At 43.7% G+C, this 19,898-nt stretch overlaps 1 protein-coding gene across 2 annotated transcripts in view; it reads right to left on the bottom strand.

Moving 5' to 3' along the window:
- The window catches only part of Cnot6 (CCR4-NOT transcription complex subunit 6), a 46,466-nt gene extending 43,774 nt beyond the window's left edge, over positions 1-2,692 (bottom strand). For both annotated transcript variants that reach the window (XM_051180835.1, XM_051180836.1), the window contains exon 1: positions 2,569-2,692. The gene's annotated coding sequence lies outside the window, so the exon portion shown is untranslated. The remainder of the gene's footprint in view (positions 1-2,568) is intronic.
- Positions 2,693-19,898: the final 17,206 nt, after the last annotated feature.

The raw sequence follows: 19,898 nt of genomic DNA, 5'->3' as shown, positions 1-19,898 counted from the left end.
TCAGTACACTCACTGTTCTCTTTGTTTAGAATGATCCCCTTCTCCAACTTGGCAAGCTTCTAGTCAGTGTTACTTTTTTTAAACTGGCACCACACCCTCCATAAGTCTAATTATTCTTCTGTTCCTTGAAGCATTTTGTGCACCCATTACTCCTATGCAGGACAGGAAGGCAGAAAATGAATAGGGTCACCTCTGAATTCTCATCAACTACCTCAGGACCATCACATGCTATTCCTTGATGTGCAACTTACCAGAAAAATATAAATGGACAAAAGACGAGTAAAATCCAAAGGGTAAAAGTAAGGCAGCCCGAATCAACCTCCATCTTAGATTCAAATAACCATTCTTTTCTTCAATTACTTTTTCAAACACCAAACTCAAACTCTATTGCATTCCACTGTACTCAAATGCACATAGGCTATGCACATACAATTAGATTATACTTGAGTTTAGTCTGCACTTAACTTACAAATAGTGTTTATTAATCACATTTCATTCTAACAGGGCTACTGCCATAGCCTGATAACAGGTACAATTAAAGGAAAAATGTACATCAACCAAAGATTTTGTAGAAGCTAAAAAGTTTGAAAAACATTAAAACTAGAATTTTCTTCTGAACAACAAATAGCACTGCACACTTATAATCTAAATCTCAAGTATACATTTTTAGGTGAATATATGTGGGCATTCTCAAAAGTAACAAAACATCTAAGCCAGAGTTTCCTAACCAGTGGATCTTTCACATAGATAAGGGTTACAGATGAATTGAAGATTTTACTGTCTCACCACACAAGGGCCAAAGAATACAACTATAAACTGCTTCAACCACTACTCCAGTATCTTACACAGATTACCTTTCTGGGCTGCACTGTATAAAAAACTTAGTCCATAGTTTTAATCTTTTATCTCAGCACTCCAGAGGCAAAGACAAGAGGATCTCTGAGTTCCAGGCCCACAAGGACTATATAGAGACCATTTTTTTTTAAGTTAACATGGATACAGTAGCTGTCTAAATACTAACCAAAATACTAGTTTAAATTGCATGTATAATATTTATTTGTAGTCAGGACAAAGTTCTGTACACCAACTTCTGTCTGTTCAAAAATAAGAAAAAAAAAAAAAAAAAGCCTGAAAATTTCCAGCACCAGACATCTGAAGTTGCACAAGGATTGACTTCCAAGGAGACATCTCCATCACACAAGAAAAATGTCTTTTTGTCACATACTTGTTGTCCATTTTAGCAAGCACCTTGTGCACTTACTAAGAAATGGCCACATTGATCTAGCTTAAATATTATGTATTGGTTAAAACCCTTCCTTCTCCAAAAACAAAAACTTAATAATTATATTGCACTTAACATGTCTTCACAAATACAAAAAGCCCGATGTTTACCCTCATAACTGTAATATCTTGGTCGAGTCACCTTATTCTTTCTAGGGTTCGGTTTCTTCATGGGCAGTTTAAAAGAATTAGAACTAGACCACTAATTCCATGTAATTTTAACTCTAAAATTCATTCTAGAAAGCATCAAAGTTAAAAGCCTGGCAGCAATTACAAAATGCAAAATATGTCTTTACAACCTTTTGCCTACAGAATTGTTGTGGAATGGTGGAGAATTCTGGGAAGTGTGGAAAACGGTGCTATTACAAACCAAATTGGTTTTCGTTTAATTCATAGTCCCTCTCTTCTCCAAAAAATCCCAGAGGCAGAAAAGAATTTAGCCCTAGCAATAATCTGTAAAACAGGTTTGCCTGTACTCAAATTCAGATTGTTTAAAGGCAGTAACAAGACGTGGCTCACAATGCTGTCACTTGCAGTTAACAGTTAAAAGCAAGGATTACAGTTGCCTCTGAGCAGACTCTGAAGACCTTGTCAAAAGTAGAAGGAGTCAAAGCAAGATTTTAAAAAATGTTACCAAAGAAAATAACTATTGGTGTTGAAACATAAATAAGGCTAGGTTCGCTTTGGCTGAAGTCGGGGAAAATTTATTCAAGGAATTAATACTAGAGTCCTGAGTCCATAATCTCTGCATCTGATAATTACTTCTTCGGCCACGTAATCCGCTCCGCCCTAACAATAAATATCGGCGTTAAAAATGACTTATTTAAAACACTCTGGGAAGAAAAAGGTAAGCGCTAAGTTTGTCCACCGAGTGCCAAGTTCCACGCCGCACAGTGCGCCACCCCACACAGCCACTTCACCAAAGTTGCCACCGGTCTTAGTCCCAAGTCCCGGGACACCAGCTCCTCTCCAGGTGCGCGTGATCAGAACCGGGGGGTCCGAAGCTAGGGCTCACGCCACCGCCCCTGTGGACGCCGCCGCACTGCCGTCAATCAACACCCCCCACCCCCCCGGCCGAGCCCCGGGACCCCGCGCGGGGGCGCGGCCCGGGGACCGACGGGATCGCGACTGCTGTGTCCAGGAGGGGGGGGGCGACAGACGTCACTCAGGGAACTACTAAGTTGTGTGCGAGTGCGCGCTCGAGGTCCCCAGGGCACGGCCCCCGGGGGATGGGAGAGCGCAGGCAGCCGAGCCTCGGCGGGACTTCGCTAAGCCCGTCGTGCTCACCTCTCGAGCTGCGCCGCCTTCCTCCGCCGCTGCCGCCGCCTCCTCCCGGTGAGTGCAGCGGGGTCTGCCCTGTGGAACCACCATACCAGTCCCGCCCGCTGCTGCAGCGCCGCCGCCGCCGCCGCCGCTCTTTGTTCCCCCTCCTCAGCGCCGCTCCTCAGCCGCCCGTCTCGGCCACCCGGACCCCACGAGTCGCCGCTACGCTCTGCCGCCCTCTCGGTCCCCGGCGTCGCCCTCCTCGCCGCGCCCGCCGCCGCCTTCGCCTCCGCGCCGTCGACGCCGCCGCCACCGACGCCGACGCCTCCTCTTCCGCGCCCCCCTCGTTTTCATTGAAAGCAAACAAGCATCATGGCGGCGGCCGCCGTCCCCCTCCCACCCCAGCCAGCGAGAGCCCCGCTCACCGCCGCCTTGCCAACATCCTGGCTTCCCATTGGCTGGTACTGCTGGGCGCGACCATTTCGCATCAGGCGGGGGTTGGATCTTCGCAGGCGTCGCTTAAGACCTGTCTCGGTTCCCCCGCGTCGGGGAGCAGTGAGCCCGCCTGGCGCGCTCCTGCCCGCCTGCCCTGCCTCTCTTCCCGCTCTCTTTGCGCCTAGCCTTCTCCACGCCTACTATCTCCTCCTCTTCCTAACGCAGTTCCTAACGCCTCTATATCCTTCTCGCTCACTTTTATCTCCACCTTTCCCTTGGTTTTTCCTTTCCATTCACTTTTTCTTTTCCTTGGCCTGTCAATCACTTGGAAGCACAGATAAGCGCTCAGACTTAACCTATCCAGTATCTTGATCTGCCCGGAGACAAAACGTACAATCTTGATAGTCGACTAATTGTTTCTGCCCTAACTATGCAGAAAAAAAAATTAATCAGTAGCAGTTTTTGGTAGTGAGGTCCTAGTTTTAAGTAACGAGCCATAGCCGCATTCAAAGACTAAGAGTTTATCTCTTCTGGGTTATTACCTGCAGACAGTGGTTGCAGGTAAACCAGGAAAGAAATGGGCTGATTAATGATGTTTGCGTCAGGGAATAATAGTTGACTGGTATTTTGGGGCTCAGGGATTAATCAAACCTCACCTTATCTTGAGTCAACAACGTTGCATAGTGTATGGGCAAGATTAACATCCGGCAGACAAACTACACTAGCAACACAGGGTATAGTGTGAAGGAAAACAGCTGCCTCTACCTCATGCCAAATCAGCCCAAAAGATATGAATGTCAAATAGTTTCCAGAAATAACAAGGAAAAAACAAATGTACGTCCCTCACGGAGGTCTGTGGGAAATGGGTGGCTATTGCCTGAGGCAGAGAGAGCTGGGAGAGCAAAGCACTGAGGGACAAAGGCCCTTCCAAGAACCAGATGTTCCATTCAAGGCAAACAGTTTGCTTTTGCATGGCTCCAGCATTGCCTTGAGATGATCATTGCATGCCATCTGCCAGGGTAGCAGTGCCAGTCTAGGTAGGCCTCTAGTGCCATGGGACGCTAGACAAAGTTAAAGCAATGCAAGTGCCCATCATACATGGGGAATTAGTAAGGACAGGTGCATACTAGCTTCCCGAAGATATTCCTCCATAACCTCCAAGCCTGAGCTACTCAAGTTGTTCAGTGCCTATTTTATGCAGAGGGTGCCAAAATGAGGGGCCACTCATTCTGCTGGGCCACTCCCGTTCCAATGCTGTGCCCTGGTAACCTGTGCTCTAGCCTAAAGAAGAGGGTTCCTTTTTGTAATTCATTTGCCTAATGGGAACTGCCTGTTTGAGAGTGACTATATGCCTACAGAGGAGAAGTCTAATTGTGTAACAAAAGCCTTGGCTTCATTAAGCAATAATTCTATTATAGTTCATGAATCATGCTCAGCTAGACAGTTCTACTGGTCTCACTTGTGGTCTTTCATGCCAGTGCCTAGAAAAGGTGGATGGATCTTGGACACCTGGCACCACCATGTCCCTTGACAAAACTCCCGCTTCCATATTGGGAATACTACTTTTGTGGATGATCTCCAGCTGGGGTCATCCTAGGTCACTAACAGGGCAACTCAGGGCTCTAAAAGAAGAAATAGAAGCACTAGGGTCTTCTGAAGTATGTCTCTTCCTCTGTGTTTCATCCACCAAGCAATCACAAGCCCAGCGTGGATTTAAAAGAGGCCATGAACAGCTGTGTGCACATAGAGAGAGTGGTGGGCTTATTCAGCACCATTGAGGTAGACTAGCCCTGCAAATACTGGGATCCCCAGAAATGCATGTTATTGTTCCAACTGATTCCAGTGACAAAAATGCAACAAAGACTGCCCAATGAAGCTGATCTTGACAATCGGAACTGCTAAGGAGCCAGAATGCTTATGATGGAAGATCCATGGTTCTTCTAGTGGTTAAGTGCAGAAAAGCCAAGCTGTACTAGACACCAGTGACCCTAAAATATGGACCCGGTTAGTTATTCAACTCTGAAAGTCTGACATGTCCTCTGTAGAGCTGGAGACTTTGTTTTTTTTTTTTAATTTAATTTTATATAACAAAGTCCAATTAAATGAAAGCAAACATTTATACACAATATTTGGGAATTTGGGCGTTGTTCTTTCCAAACTACTTCCTGCTGGTAAGGGGCGCTGTCTTGGGGGATTCGAAGAAGATTCAGATATCCTAGCTGTAGTCTGTAGGGCTGTTTTGTCCGAGCTGGAGACTTTGTATCACAGATGATCACTGACAACCTGAGTTCCTTTTCCTTGTGTAGTACTAAGAATGTCATATATCCTTGCCATCCACCTCCATTGCTTTGGGTACGGGGTCACAGTTTTCTTCAGTGAGATTCCGGTATTATAAAGTAACAGGTCTCCATTGATCTTCCTTATATTATTTACTGTCTCTAAGTTTAGTGTATTAGACTTAATTTGATTCAAATTTAAGTTAAAACAGCTTGAAAGAAGGAAGGAAGGAGAGAGAGAGAGTAGTAGTTGATGTAGTAGTTAGAATGTAATTGGCCCCCAGAAGCTCGTAGGGAATGGCACCAGTAGGAAGTGTGGCTTTGTTGGAGTAAGTGTAGTCTTGTTAGAGGAAGTGTGTCATTGGGGAGGTGGGCTTTGAGGTCTCATACGTGCTCAAAATAATGTCCAGGGTCTCAGACCACTTCCTGTTATTTGCACAATATGTAGAACTCTCAGCTATTTCTCTACACCGTGTCTGCCTGTATGCTGCCTTGTCCCATCATGATAACAGACTGAACCTCTGGACTGTAAGCCATCCAGTTAAATGTTTTCCCCACCAGACTTACTGTAGTCATGGTGTCTCTTAACAGCAATAGAAATCCTAACTAAGACAATTGGCTCAAATAGCTTTAAAGGCCAGGAAAAATATACTCTTCAGGTGGCTTGGTCTGAGGATTAATGGCTTTCTAAGCTCTACTCACTTCCGTGGTGACCATGTCACCAGGAGTCATACTGGATCAAAGAAATACAGGATTTAAGACCAGCAAGAAAATAAGAGTCTGTCCTGGAGTGGCTTTCATTTTCATTCCTGAACCAAATACCATGTTCAGGGGAAATAGTGCCCTGGCCACAAAGAAGTCACATTCCAACCCACCCTACCTCATCCCATAAAATTGAACTGGTTCCAACCTCACCTAAAGAATATAAGGAACAAATGGGGAGAATAGGCAGAGTGGGGAAATGGAGATCAGATGATGTTGTTGGGAAAGACAGAAACGGAGGCAAAAAGACAGAAACCTAAGGTTTATTCTTTGTTAAGTCTCCTACACAGAGACCCCCTGCTAACCTCTTCTTAGCATGCCTGATTTGTCCTGGCTTCACTCCAAATAAGGAGAATTGGAAGAAGATGCCTGGCAACCTTATAGACTGGGAAACAGGGCTTCCATTCTGAGCTCAATGTGCTCCCTGTAGACTCACCTTAGAGGATCAACTAGAAGGGGATGGACGAGGCAGCAGGTTTGTTTCTGCTTTTAGATAGATGATAGACAGACAGACAGATAGATAATGACACAGTTTCAAAGAATTAAGCTAGTTTTCCATTGCTATACAAAATTTAGGGACTTGGAGGACAGACACCTCGGGTTGCAGCACTTGCCCAGTGTGCACAAGGCTCTGGCTTGGATCCTCTAGATCTAGAAATAAATAAATAATAAAAATTGTTAGCCATGAATTTGAGGGGAAAAAAACCTTAAAAACAGAAAAGAGAGCTGGAGAGATGGATCACTGGTTAAGAACACTAACTGCTCTCCAGAGGACCCGGGTTCAATTCCCAGAACCCATATGGCAGCTCACAGCTGTCTGTACCTCCAGATCCAGGGGATCTGACACCTTCACATCAATGCACACTAAATAAAGTTAAATAAATTATTTAAAAACAAAAACAGAAAAGAGCCAGTTGGTGTTTGTGCATGCCGGCACTTGTCACCGTGACCAAATTTAAAATCACTCTAGAGATGGGTATCTAGTCAGCCCAATAGGTTACCCTGATTAGAGTAGCTGAAGTGGGGAGACCTGACCACTGTGGCTGGCAACATTCCCTGACTGGGATCCTGGATGAGGTAGCAGGATGCATTCATGCATTGCTCTCTGCCTCTAACTATGGTGCAGTGTGACCAGCTGTCTCAAGTCCTGCTGTTGTGACTTCCCTGCAATGATGGCGGTAGCTGTAACCTGGAACTGTGAGCTTAAGTATTACCTTCACAACAACAGAAATTAAGAACAGGTAGGAAGTCCCAGGAAAGTGAGCAGCACCTCTGTCACCGGGGAAATCCAGACCATGCATTTTCATTTTCTTGTTGGGAAGCTCATTTTTCTCTTCAGTTAATTCAATTCAATTTCCTTAAAAAGGCAAGATTCTTATTGTGTAAAAGTCAACCACTTTAGAATGTCTAATTCAGTGGCATTTAATGTACTTGCAATATTGTAAACCCACCTCCTCTCTCCAGTTGTAAAGCATTTTCATCCCAGAGCAGAGTGCATTGGAGATGTCTTGAAATACTGCTTTTAACTCGTTTACTGCTGTGAAACAACAGACATTAGAATCACCAGAAGATCTTACTACTGATTACACTACTTCAGTGTACAAATGGGGCCTGGAGAGTTGGCTCAGTGGTTAAGAGCACTTACTGTTCTTCCAGATGACCTAGGTTCATATATGAATCACTATTACCAGATTTTTTTTAAAAGTTCTGCATGTGTGCATGATAAGGAATGTGTTTGTGTGTGTGCACAAGTGGGCATGAGATTGCCATAGCATGTTCCTGAGGTCGGAGGACACCTCCAATATTGGTTCTCTCCCTCCACCTTGTATGAGATAGAGTATCTTTGTTGTTCTCCACTGTGTCTGCGGGTCTAGCTAGCCCTTGAGCATCATGGGAATTCTCTTGTCTTCTCCCATCTTGCATTAGGAATACTTGCATTACAGAAGCATTTTCTTGATTGGATCATTTGAGGTAGACTCACCCTAAATCTGCATCATTTGAGGTTGGAAGATATACCCTAAATCTTGACCACACCTTCTTGTGGCAGCTTATATAAAGGGCATAAAAGAATGAAGCTTTGTTTTTTGCCTGTTTGCCCTCACTTTCTTTGGCAAGTTCATCTAACCTGATGCTGAGGTATTGCTTCGATGGGAGTAGAACCTACTTCAGGATTCCAATGAAGACTGAAAGACCAGCTGAGACACCCAGCCTTGTGGACTGACCCACTACCAAATTATTTTTTTTTCTTTTTAAGATTATTTATTATGTATACAGTGTTCTGTCTTCGTGTATCCCTGCAGGTCAGAAGGGGGCACCAGATCTCATTACAAATGGTTGTGAGCCACCTTGTGGTTGCTGGAAATTGAACTCAGAACCTCTGGAAGACCAGATAGTGTTCTTAACCATCTCTACAGCCCCCCTCTACCAGATTCTTGGTCTTTCTGTCAGGAGACAACTATTGTTGGACTGGCTGAACCACTTCTTGTTAGCCACTCTAATAAATCCCATGTATGTATGTATATAGAAGGGGGGGGTGAGAGGATTTGGGACTGGAGAGATGGCTCAGCAGTTAAGGGTACTTATTTTTGCAGAAGACCCAGTTTTAATTCCTAACATTCATATGGACTCACAACTGTCCTTAATTCCAGTGCCAGAGGATCTAACTCCCTCTTCTGACTTCCTTGGGCACGAGGCACATACATGGTACACAGACATACATTCAAGCAAAACACTCATACACAAAATTAAGTAAATTTTTAATATACTCATTCATTTATTCGTCCATCCATTCATTCATCCATTCTATCAGTTCCTCTGCAGAGCCATGACTAATACACTAAGCATGCACTTAACCAACTGAGCCCACAGACACAGAGTTTTTATCATGAATGTTTTATCACAAATACATGATGTCTTCAGCCAAATGCCCCTTCTGCTTAGGTTGACACAATCATATGACTTTTCTTGTTGATTTTCAAATACTGAAACATCTTGTGTAACTGGGATGAAGCCCAGTTAGTTGGGGCATGCCATCCCTTTTGTACATACTTAGATTTTATCTGCCAATGTTTTCATTCATGTATTTACATAAGTTTAAGAGATAATCTATATCTCTTTTTGTGTGTGTGTGTGTGCTGTCTTTGTATGAGAGTGAAACTGATCCATAAAAATCAGAGAAGTACTCCATCTTCTATTTGAGGAACAGATCTTATGTTTGGCAAAGTACTCCATCTCAGCTTGGGATTCCTTTATCTCTTTCCATCTGTTTATTTTCTTGACTATGCCAGTTTTCTATTGCCATGAGGAAGATACTTGAGGTAACTTACAGTGACCTGCGGTTTCAAAGGTTTCAATACAAGGCTACTAGCCCCATTGCTTTGGGCCTCCTGGGATGAGTATGTGAAAGAGGTCTAAGATGCATCTTTCCAGGGCACAGCCTGGACCTACTTCCTCTAATGAATCTCACTACCTGCTTTTTCTGCCTCCCAACAATGTTGTCACATTGAGAATCCATGAAAGATAAACCCATTGCTTAGGCCAGAGTCCTTAGGACCCAATTATTTCCCCAAATCCTACTAGCCACCAAGCCCCGACTATACGAGCCTGTGGGGGGAACATATATTCAAACTGTAACAGTTTTATTTGTGTATCTTATAGGTAACACAGGGTTACCTATAAGATCCATCAGCCAGGAGGATACTGCAGGTGTCCAGGCAGGGAAGCAAACCAGAAAAGAGATGAGAATGAAAACTTACTTCAGATTGACTTAGTCGACCTGGCTCAGACTTTGGGGAGTCTAATGCCAGCCAATTCATTGTCAGCATATTTAAAACACAGTACAATTTGGGGCAACACTAATTCCAATAAAGCTTAAGATGTGACAACTCAGAAACTGTTTTACAAATTGCATGTGACCATAAAGGTGGATTCTGTAGCTAAAGGGCCTAGAATCTAGTGTGGTCTCTGACTGAGACAGCATAGAGGTCAGCAGGCTATAAAGTACACAGTATCCCTCCCATCCCCAGTCTATTAACTGGGAGCGAGCAAGAGAAAGTCTGAGGTAAACATTCTGGGGGATTTGGATGAGGTCTGCCTCCACAGATAGTCAAAGGTCACCAGTTCATTAACAAAATCCACTCCCAGCCTTCTGGGCGGGGACAACAGATATTTTATCTCCTCCATTGAAGAGAGGCCCTGTGTGTTTAAACATTCCTAGTTTCCAAGTGCTCTGTGGCACAAGGAACTCTGTGCCCCCAACATGCCAGCAGTACATTCCCTTCATTTTCCTTTACTCATGGTGTCCTCTTCCCATTTAATTGCCCAACAGCAATTTGACCTGCTATATGGTGGTGGTGGGGGGGTCTTGGTTCTTCCAGAAACTTGAAGGGTGCCAATTCCTCCTGCCTGTCATTTCAGGTGCGCTCTTTTTCTTGAGCTGCTTTAAAAATTTTTAAGTTGTTTTTTATTTGAGAAGTTTAATTATGATGTGTCTTACGGGTTTCTTAAGACTTCTATTTGAGAGCCACTCCTATTCTTGGATCTGTAGATGTACATCTTCCACCAAGGACGTACTCAGTCATTGAGTGAGTACTTCTATGATCCCATAGTCTTTGTCCTCACCTTCCAGAATTCTTATGATATGAATCCTTTTCTATATAGTTTCTCCTTATCCTCAGAGTTATGTTTCAAGACTTACAGCATAGATATTTAAAACTACAGTTTATATACTGTGTTTTCCCTCCTATACATGTATTCCTATGACAAAGCTTAATTTATAAATAAGTCAAGTTGTTAACTAGGCACAATGAGGTAAATAAAAGAACGAACAGCAAAATTGGACAATTATAACAAAATCATATAATACAAGTTTGTATGTTGGAGCCATTACTAATTAATGCAAGATTACCTGAACTGCAATACCATCTATCTGATAAGCCAAATGTCTGCTAAGTGACGAGCAGTCAGGTAGGATATGAAAAGGAGATGTTTCCTACCCTGGATGGTCTGGACCAGGGTGGCATGCCGTTTCACCATACCACTTGGAATAGCATGTAGTTTAAAAGTTATGAACTTTTTCTTTAAGACATCTCTCCCAAATGTTTTCACACTGCCCTTGATCACAGGATAACTGAAGCCATGGGCAGGGAAATAACAGGTAAGAAGAATTGATGTCATACCTCAAGTCTCAGCTATTTTTCTTTTTCAGTCTGTTTTTTTTTTTCCTGTTATTCAGACTGAGTAACTTCCTTCCCTCTGTCTTCAAGTTTAAAAATTCCTGTCACCCATATAGGGTTTTAAGAACAACTGAAATCAGGTAAGCACAGTGCATGGCATTTGTCATCTCCATGTGACTAAATCTGTCCTGTAAGCTTTAAAGTTGCAAGTCTTTGCATTTTCCAGTTTTATGATTTCCTTTAAAAGAAAAAAAGCTTTTCCTTTGCTGAAATTTTTCTTTTTGTTTCTTAGTGTTTCAGTAGAATTTTTAAATGACTGTTGATGCCCTTTTATGATATAGGTACTTTAAATTCCTTGTCATATCATCCCAGCATCTGATTCATGACAGTACTGGCATAGGTTGTCATGTCTAATGCAAATTGTTGCTCTCCTGGTTCTGGGTATGATGAATGATCTCTGCTTCACTCTTCATATTCTGGTTATTGGCTGAAAGAACCTTTAATCCTCACCCAGGTTAGCAGGTACTTCTGTCTTCCTCAGTGAGCTTTAGCCCTGGTGACAGCTTGGCTTTTGAGCTCTTGCAGTACCATCCTGATCTATTTTATTATTCTGATGTTGCTCCCACCTACCCCCACCCTAATTTTGTGCTTGCTCTTATCATCTGTGACAGCAGAAGGCATCTATCTACGTTGGTTTTTTAAATTTGGCCTTTGGGGGAAGAAAGACAGAATCCCCAGTCTCTCTCAATGCCACTGTGAGGAGGATAGAAGACACAGGGTTTGCTGGCGGCACCATCTTGGTCTACCTGGTTGTAGAGTAGGGTCTGGGACCTGCCATGGTTCTGCTGCCACTGCTGCTGAAGACAGTGGCCTCAGATAGTGCCATAGCTAGGGCTCTGGCTGTGAAACAGTACTATGTCCTCACACAGATTGGTCCTGGAAACCTGACTAGGAATTGGTGAGGGGATAAAGAAGGATGCGGACACACAGACACAGCAGGTACAGAAAAACTGTTGTGGAGGAGACACAGCAGGACAGAAGCTCAGCATGTCTATCATACACAGCTGAACAGGGAGGAGGGTTATTATATACAGCTAAACAAGGAGGCAGAGTTATACACACAGATACCGAGGAGACGTTTGAACATTGCATATGACTGAACAAGGGGGCAGGTTCAGCTAATCTCTCTAGGAAGAGTCTCTGTAATGGAGCAGTCTTCAGCCCATAAACATTTGGAAGAAGAAAGCTACACTGGACATTTTCTACACTGTCAACAATCACACTCAGACCAAGGAAGGCTTTTCTGTCTCTCTAAACTCAATCAGGGAAAGCTTTGCTGCTCCCATAGATTTGACACACTGGAATCCTTGATATGGCTGTGTGTGTCGTGTCAAGCAATACACATCCACTCAGGACTTCACTCACTCCCAAAAGAATTGTCATGGTGAGTGATTTCACCACTCTGCTGATGCAGGAGGAGTGTATAGTCCTGGCTGTAGTGCAGTATATGTATCTTGAAAGTGTGCGTGTGTGTGTGTGTGTGTGTGTGTGTGTGTGTGTGTGTGTGTGTGTGGTGTGGTGTTCGTGCATGGTATGTGAGTATACAGAGGTCAAACGAGGATGTCAGGTGTCCTCTCTCTCACTCTCAGCCTTAATCCATTGAGACAGGGTCCGCCACTGAACCTGGAGTTGGGTGGCAGCCAACAAGTCCCTGGTGATGCTTATGTCTTGTCTCTGTACCCCAAAGTGCTGGTGTTATAGACTCTTGAATGGCCACACCCAGCTTTTTACATGGGTGCTGGAGATTCAAACCCACCTCTGCACACTTACCCATTGAGACATTTCCCTTAATCCAATATATTGAAGTTTTAGTCTGAGTTTTCAGCTTTGTTTAAATCATTTGGAGTCCAAGACAATTATGACTGGCATCTGCTTTTTAGACTTTAGTTTTGTTTTCCTCATTCCATTCTCACTATTTGTGGTGAGGATTGCTCTCCTGTCTTGATTATTTTACTGTGTTTTCCATGGGGTTTTTAAGAACAACTGAAATTGGGTCAGTACAGTCAACACTCTACCTTAAACAGAATCAGCAGATCTGTAGATGGCACCTGTTATGAGAACCAAGTGTTGCACCCCAGAACTCTACACCCAGCCATCTTTCTGTGTATCTGTGCCCATAGTCCTACCCTCATTCCCAATATTACTTATGTTTCTAGTTTTTCTCCCCTTTAAAGTCTAGGAATCCAAGTTTTGTCTCTTGTTTTTATTGGAATTTCAAAGCAGCCTTTATTGAGGTCACATTTGGTTTGTATTTCATTAGTTTCATTTCATTATTATGAAAGTTTTGCTCCTATTTTCTTGGTAATTGTTGTCTTCCTCATTTTTGACAAGTGAAAGAAAACCCATCTCTTTTGTATTGTCTTTACTTTTTAAAACTTCACAAGACTATTTTTTCCTGTGTTTCTTGAGTTTTTGTTGTTTTGGGTTTTTTGTTTTGTTTTTTGTTTTTTTCAAGACAAGGTTTCTGTGTGTAACAGCTCTGGCTGTCCTGGAACTCACTTTGTAGACCAGGCTGACCTCAAACTCAGAAAAATCTGCCTGCCTCTGCCTCCCAAGTGCTGGGACTAAATGCATGGGCTTTCCTAGGTTTTCATTTGGGTGTACTCAAGAACCTTGAGCATACAATACTGTAATTGCCATTACTTCAGGAATTGTTTTTACACTTTGTGTTTCTTCTTTAGAAAACAGTTATTTATGACATCCATAGTGGCACCTACCTTTTGTCCCAGCACTCAGGAGGCAAAGTCAGGTGGATCTCTGAGTTCAAGATCTACAGTACAGGACATCCAGGACTACACAGAGAAACTTTGTCTTGAAAGGAAACTAAACAAAAAACAAGAAGAAGGGGAAGAGGAAGAGGAAGAAGAAGGAGAGAAGTTACTTGTGAGATTGACTGGTGTGAGAGTTATGAGTAGGAGACAAGAAGATAAGGATGGAGCATAATGCAGCTACATTTTGTATCAATTTCTCAGTTATTGCTTCATGGTAAGGAAACATAGAATAACTCCTACATTTTTAAATTCACTTAGATGTCCCTATTGCCGAGTAAAGTGATTTTGGTAATCGCTTCATGCATATTTGAAGAGAATATAATCTTAAGGGACTCACTGTGTTATGTAGACAATAAAGGGAAGAACCTTCATTGAAGCTTTGAAGCAAGGACTTGTACTCAGTGATTGGTTCATGTGCTTCCACTGTTTGGGCTGTGGAAAATCTTTGTTTTAGGGGGGCTACCATGTACACCATGGAATGCTTAGTAGCATCCTTTGTCTCTAATCTACTGGATGCCAATAGCATCTCTACCAGTTCTTTCATCCAGAAGTATCTTCATATGTTTCCAATAGTCCTCTGGGAACTGAATCACCCCAACTTGGAAGCCAGAACTGTTCTAAGATTTCATATCTATGAACTACATTTAATCCACATCATAAATATATGGCATACATCCTGATTTTACAAATAGTAGTCAATAAACAGGACCAGTATCCACAAACAGAAGTCCCAGGAAGTTAAATGTAATCTAAGCATCATTTATAATTTCAAACATAACCCAAAACAAACAAAAATCAAAGCCAGGGAGCAGGGGAAATGATTCAGTGGGTAAGAAGACTTGCCATGCAAGCATGGGGACTTGAATTAGAATCCCAAGGATACCCATAAATAGACTGAATACATGTCTGTGAGCCCAGGGCTGTGGGAGGGACAGACCAGAGGATTGCTAGTGCCTGCTCCCTGCCAGGCTGGCTTCAAGTTCAGTGAGAGACCCTTTCTCAAGATAATAAGGCAGACTGTTAAAGAACAGGACACCCAGGCTCCTCTTCTGGTCTCCACATGTGCAGACACCACAGACACACATGCATCATATGCACACACATAAACACACAGAGAAAAGAGCCCAGAATCAACTTACATGCCCTTCAGCATGTAATGAAACATGAATACAAAGAAATGTGTAACAAATTAACTGCTTGACTTATTTGTGATGATTAACTCTCAGAACTAATGCTGAGAGAAAAATTAAGGTGCATACATCTTTTAGCTAAACAGAATAGTTGGCATCACTTTTCTCATTTCTCTGTGGATTCTAATTAGCTTATTAGCTTTCTTTGTCATTTACTCTCCCTCTTCTGGGTCTGTCCCCATGACTGTGAGGGTCATGGCTTTGAGTCCCCTCCCCCACCATTTTTGACCTTTTTTTATTTTTCTTTCAGGAAGCTGGTTTTCCACAAGTGTCAATCAATGTCTGACTGTCTTCCTACCGTTCATATTTATGTGGAAGAAAGGAGCAGGATGTTGGGGGAGGATTTGTTGACTGACAACTGTCACTATAGGACAAAGCAGGAATGCAGATAGTAGACAACTTTCTCCCAGCCTGGCACTGTTGAGCATTGCCAGGCAGCTGGGAATGATGCCAGAACTGACTTTGGTTGGATGGCCTTGAGGACCTCAAGGGTGCTGCCACGGCCCTACTTACCTACTCCCCACGTCTCTGTGGAGTCTTTTAACTGTAGGCATCCCCCTTTCCTTTGTGTTAGGGGATCCTAGAGCCCTTATGCCCGGACTTTCATTTCTGTGAGCTTTTGAGAAAACAGCAGAAAATCAAGGCTCACAGCTAAGTCAGTTGCTACTCAAGAGTTTGCTTCCAGCTCCCAGATATTGCTGGTGTTTCCCCTTCTTTTTTGACCATGCTTGTAAGTTCATGTGTGTGCAAAAGTACACACTCATCCCTCCATAGTGCAGGGGATTGGTTACAGGACCCTCCCCCAAGATACCAAAACCAAGAATGCTTAAGCCCTTTTATAAAATGGCATATAAATTCTTGTGTGTGTGTGTGTGTGTGTGCGCGCACACGCGCACACACACACTCATGTATATCCTCCCATAGATTTTAAATTAGCTCTAGACTCCTTTCAATAGCCAATAAAATATAATTACTGTGTAATTGATTGTTGTAGTACATCGTTTAAAGAATAATGAAATAAAAATAAGGCCTGAAGCATTGTTCAAAGTCTATCCCTTGTCCATGTCATCTTCTGTCCTGGATGGCTTCTTCCAATCTTCATCTATGGTAAATACATGCTTGCTTAGGAAGGCAAAAATCCTCTTTGTTACCTAGGACCCTAAGATAGACATACGTGGATTCACCTAGGAAGGGGAAAAAGATCTCCTGAGTAAACTGGGAGCATGGGGATGGTGGCGGCAAGAGGAGAGTGGGAGGGGAGAAGGAAGGAGGGAAAGGGGATGTGGGAAAGCGTATAGCTCAATAAAAAAAAAAAATGACAAAAACCCAAAAAACTACCTGCATGTGAGTGGTCCTAACGGCCTCACCACCAGTTCACAAAGGCTGCCTGGATGGTTTTATTTATCAGCTAGATGTATAAGCCATTGGCACAGACAACAGAGCTGGGATTTAGTTCTCCTCAGCATCTCAAATGTGTGATTTTTAGAGATGTCACCTCAACTGTTGGCATCTTACCCCATTAGTGAAACAAAGTTGAGGGTCTCTTCTGCAGAAGTGTTGGGAATATTAGAAGAGATAGTCTAGGTCAGAGAAGGGGAACTCTCCTTTTGGAGGGCGGTGTAACTGCTCTGAAGACCACCAGGTGGAGCTATTGGCATCCTTGACAGCACAGGGACGCTCAAAGGAGCAGACAGCTGCAGCTTCTGCCTCATTTTGTTTTAAAATGATGGCTCCCCCAGGGGAGGCAGAATCCAAGTGTCAAAGCCATGCACACTTTAAAAGTTATCAGATAATAACTGAATGTTTACAGGGTACAGCCTGACACTTTGATGCATGTTTACAATGGGGAATGACTAAAGCAGGGTAATTATGAAATCCATCACTTCCCATGCTTATCATCTTTAAAACTGAAAACACTTAAAATCTGCTCCTTTGGCAATTTTGAAGTTCGTGATGTGTTACTGTTTACCCTCATCATGATTTTGTGCAACAGAGCATGTATATTTTAACAAATGATGCTGGACCACACTATAACAAATTTCTCTTTGTACATTGATTGTCTCAGGCATTTTGTCACAGTGACAGAATTCTAACATGCTACACTGATGCCTGTACCTCCTACCAGATACTGCTTCTGCATGTGCCCAGTTCCTCTAAGACACTGCTACTGGGTGTCGTCCGGCTTTCAGAGTTCTAAAGGCCTAAATGGAACTCAAATGGTTACACACACACACCTGTTCTCATTCCTTCTCTTCTGTCCTCTGTCAGAATCCTGGTTAGTTATCCCACTAGACAGTTGGAGTGAGGTGGCAGAAGGGGCTCAGGAAAGGGACTAAGGCTATGGGGGTCACTTGGAGTTCAGGATAGGCTATATTTCTTGTGACCTTGGTGACATGTGTGCTCTGTGTAAGTTCTTCCATGGAGTTACCAAGCCCCATGGCGAGTCACCCACTGGCACCCTCATGCTTACCATGAGCTCATGGCCTTCTCACGGCCCCATCCACTGCCTAGGATCCCTCAGTGGATCACATGCTGTACCAGGCATGTTCAACCTGCTTTGAAGATAACATCATTTCCAAACGTCAAAAGGTTAGGCATGCTGCTAGAATCTTAGGCACTCCTCTTCCTCGTCTCCCAAGTTTTGTTGATGCTCCACAAACACATCCACTTCTCATCACCACTTCAACGAAAGTGATGTCCTGGGATCCGTTCTTGACTCCTTCAACCCACTCTGCCCCTCTCAGTCGGAGAGATATCTTCCCCGTGTAGCTATGTTACTACATGCTTTCAGATCAAGTGGTGGCTTCCTGTTGCTTTGAGACCACAACTCAAACTTGTCACCAGGTCCTCAGCACCTGAGATGTGGAGCAGTTTCTGCTCCCCCTGGGCCACTTCCCATGGCCCCCACAGCAGCCTCCCAGCTTTTCTCCTCCATCCCAGCAAGGCCATCTCCCTTCAGCTCTGAATTTTCCTAAGTGTCTTAGGTCACCTTTTGTGCCCAAGCCAGAGACTTACCTACTCTGAATACATGGATTAGGCCTATGCCAGATTTAAAATATCTAAAGCTTTTGTCTGTACCCAACACACACAGATTATTTTCTTGCCCTTGTTTTCTAAGTAATACAATATTATAATTGTTTATGGGATCAGCAAGCTGGCTCAGCAGGTAAAAGTGCTTGCTGCCAGGCCTGATGATCTGAGTTCTATCTTCAGGATCCACAGGAGAGAACTTATACCCTCAGCTTGTCCTCTGACCTCCATAGGCCATGGCATATATGTGCCACTCATAATACACACTCTCACACACAAATAAATAAAATGTATTTTTTATTTAAAACTTTATGACATTGTATTGTGTTAGATATGTCATGTAGAGACAATTTGAAGGGTACAGGGGGGTGTACATAGCTTATATACAAACGTTACACCATTTTGTAAGAGGAATTTGAACATCTGAATATTTGGGAGGAAAATTCTGATATACATCACCAAATGGACCAAGAGAATCCAATGTGATCTCAGACCCAAGGAGTGAGGAGCTCAGACCCAGTAAGAGCCAGGTTATGGGCTAAAGGGTCAGAGCCTGGACATTCTTGGAGGAGGGGTCTTGTTTGGAGGCCTAGAGTCGACCCTCTAGGATATCAGTGGCCATCATAGATGTCATCATCATAGATGTCAGCATTGCCATAGTGAATTTGATCATCCCCATGGCTACTGTCTGTCTCTCCCTTATGACCGTCAGTTCTGTGCAGCAAGGATACCAGATGCCATTTTCCCCAGGATGGCTGAAGCCATATCCTGGAATTCATGCCTGCGTTGAGTGACTGGCCAATGTGTTCCAGGCTCCAGAGACATTCCATGTTCCTCTGGCTGGAACGCTCAGGAAGAGCTTCCTGGAGGGCCTTCCTGAGATAAAGCTGGGAAGGGACAGGCTTTGTGTAAGAATAGACTATTTCAGGCAGGGTCAAGTGTGAGAGATGAGACTGACATGTGCTTATAGGAGACAGGAGAGACTGGCGTGTCTAAAGGGAGGCCACGGGAATGGTTTCAGGGGTCAGGCATTATCAACACTGAAGGCCTCAAATGGCAGGGGTAAGGACTGGACCCAGGAAACCCCAGAAGCCTCTGAGCAGAGTCACAGTACTGCTGGACCACCTAAGCTCTGGTTCTGAAGCCCTGATCTTGACCCTGTACTCTGGCCCAACTGCAGCTTGGCTCATGCTGGGACCCACCCAGGTCTGAGCTCACCCTGGCTTCTGCCTCAGTCCCTTTTGTGTTGCTCTAACAGAACACCAAGGCTTGAATCATTTCTTGTGAACAGAAGTTTATGTGGCTAATGGTTCTGGAGGCTGTGACATAGGAAAGACCTACATCTAGCGAGGGTCTTAGGTATATCACATGGCAGAAGGCAGAGGGGCAAAGGAACCTATGGGGGGTTGGTGGGGAATGTCCTTCTATATATGCATTTCTCTTATTGGTTGATGAATAAAACACTGTCCAGTAGCCAGGCAGAAAGGATAGTCGGGGCTACAGACCAGGAGAAGGCTGGGGAGAGGAAGGCAGAGAGGGGCCACCGGGAGACACCATGTAGAGACCGGGAAGATAGGATGCACCAGGCTTTTCTCTGGTAAGATAAGGCCATGTAAAAATACATAGATTAGTAGTTATGGGTTAATAATTAAGAGA

This window comes from Phodopus roborovskii, unplaced genomic scaffold, assembly GCF_943737965.1.
Source record: "Phodopus roborovskii unplaced genomic scaffold, PHOROB, whole genome shotgun sequence".
In the NCBI taxonomy this organism is placed as follows: domain Eukaryota; kingdom Metazoa; phylum Chordata; class Mammalia; order Rodentia; family Cricetidae; genus Phodopus; species Phodopus roborovskii.
The sequence above is the reverse complement of the archived record's forward strand: the minus strand, read 5'-3'. Positions and strand labels throughout refer to the sequence as shown.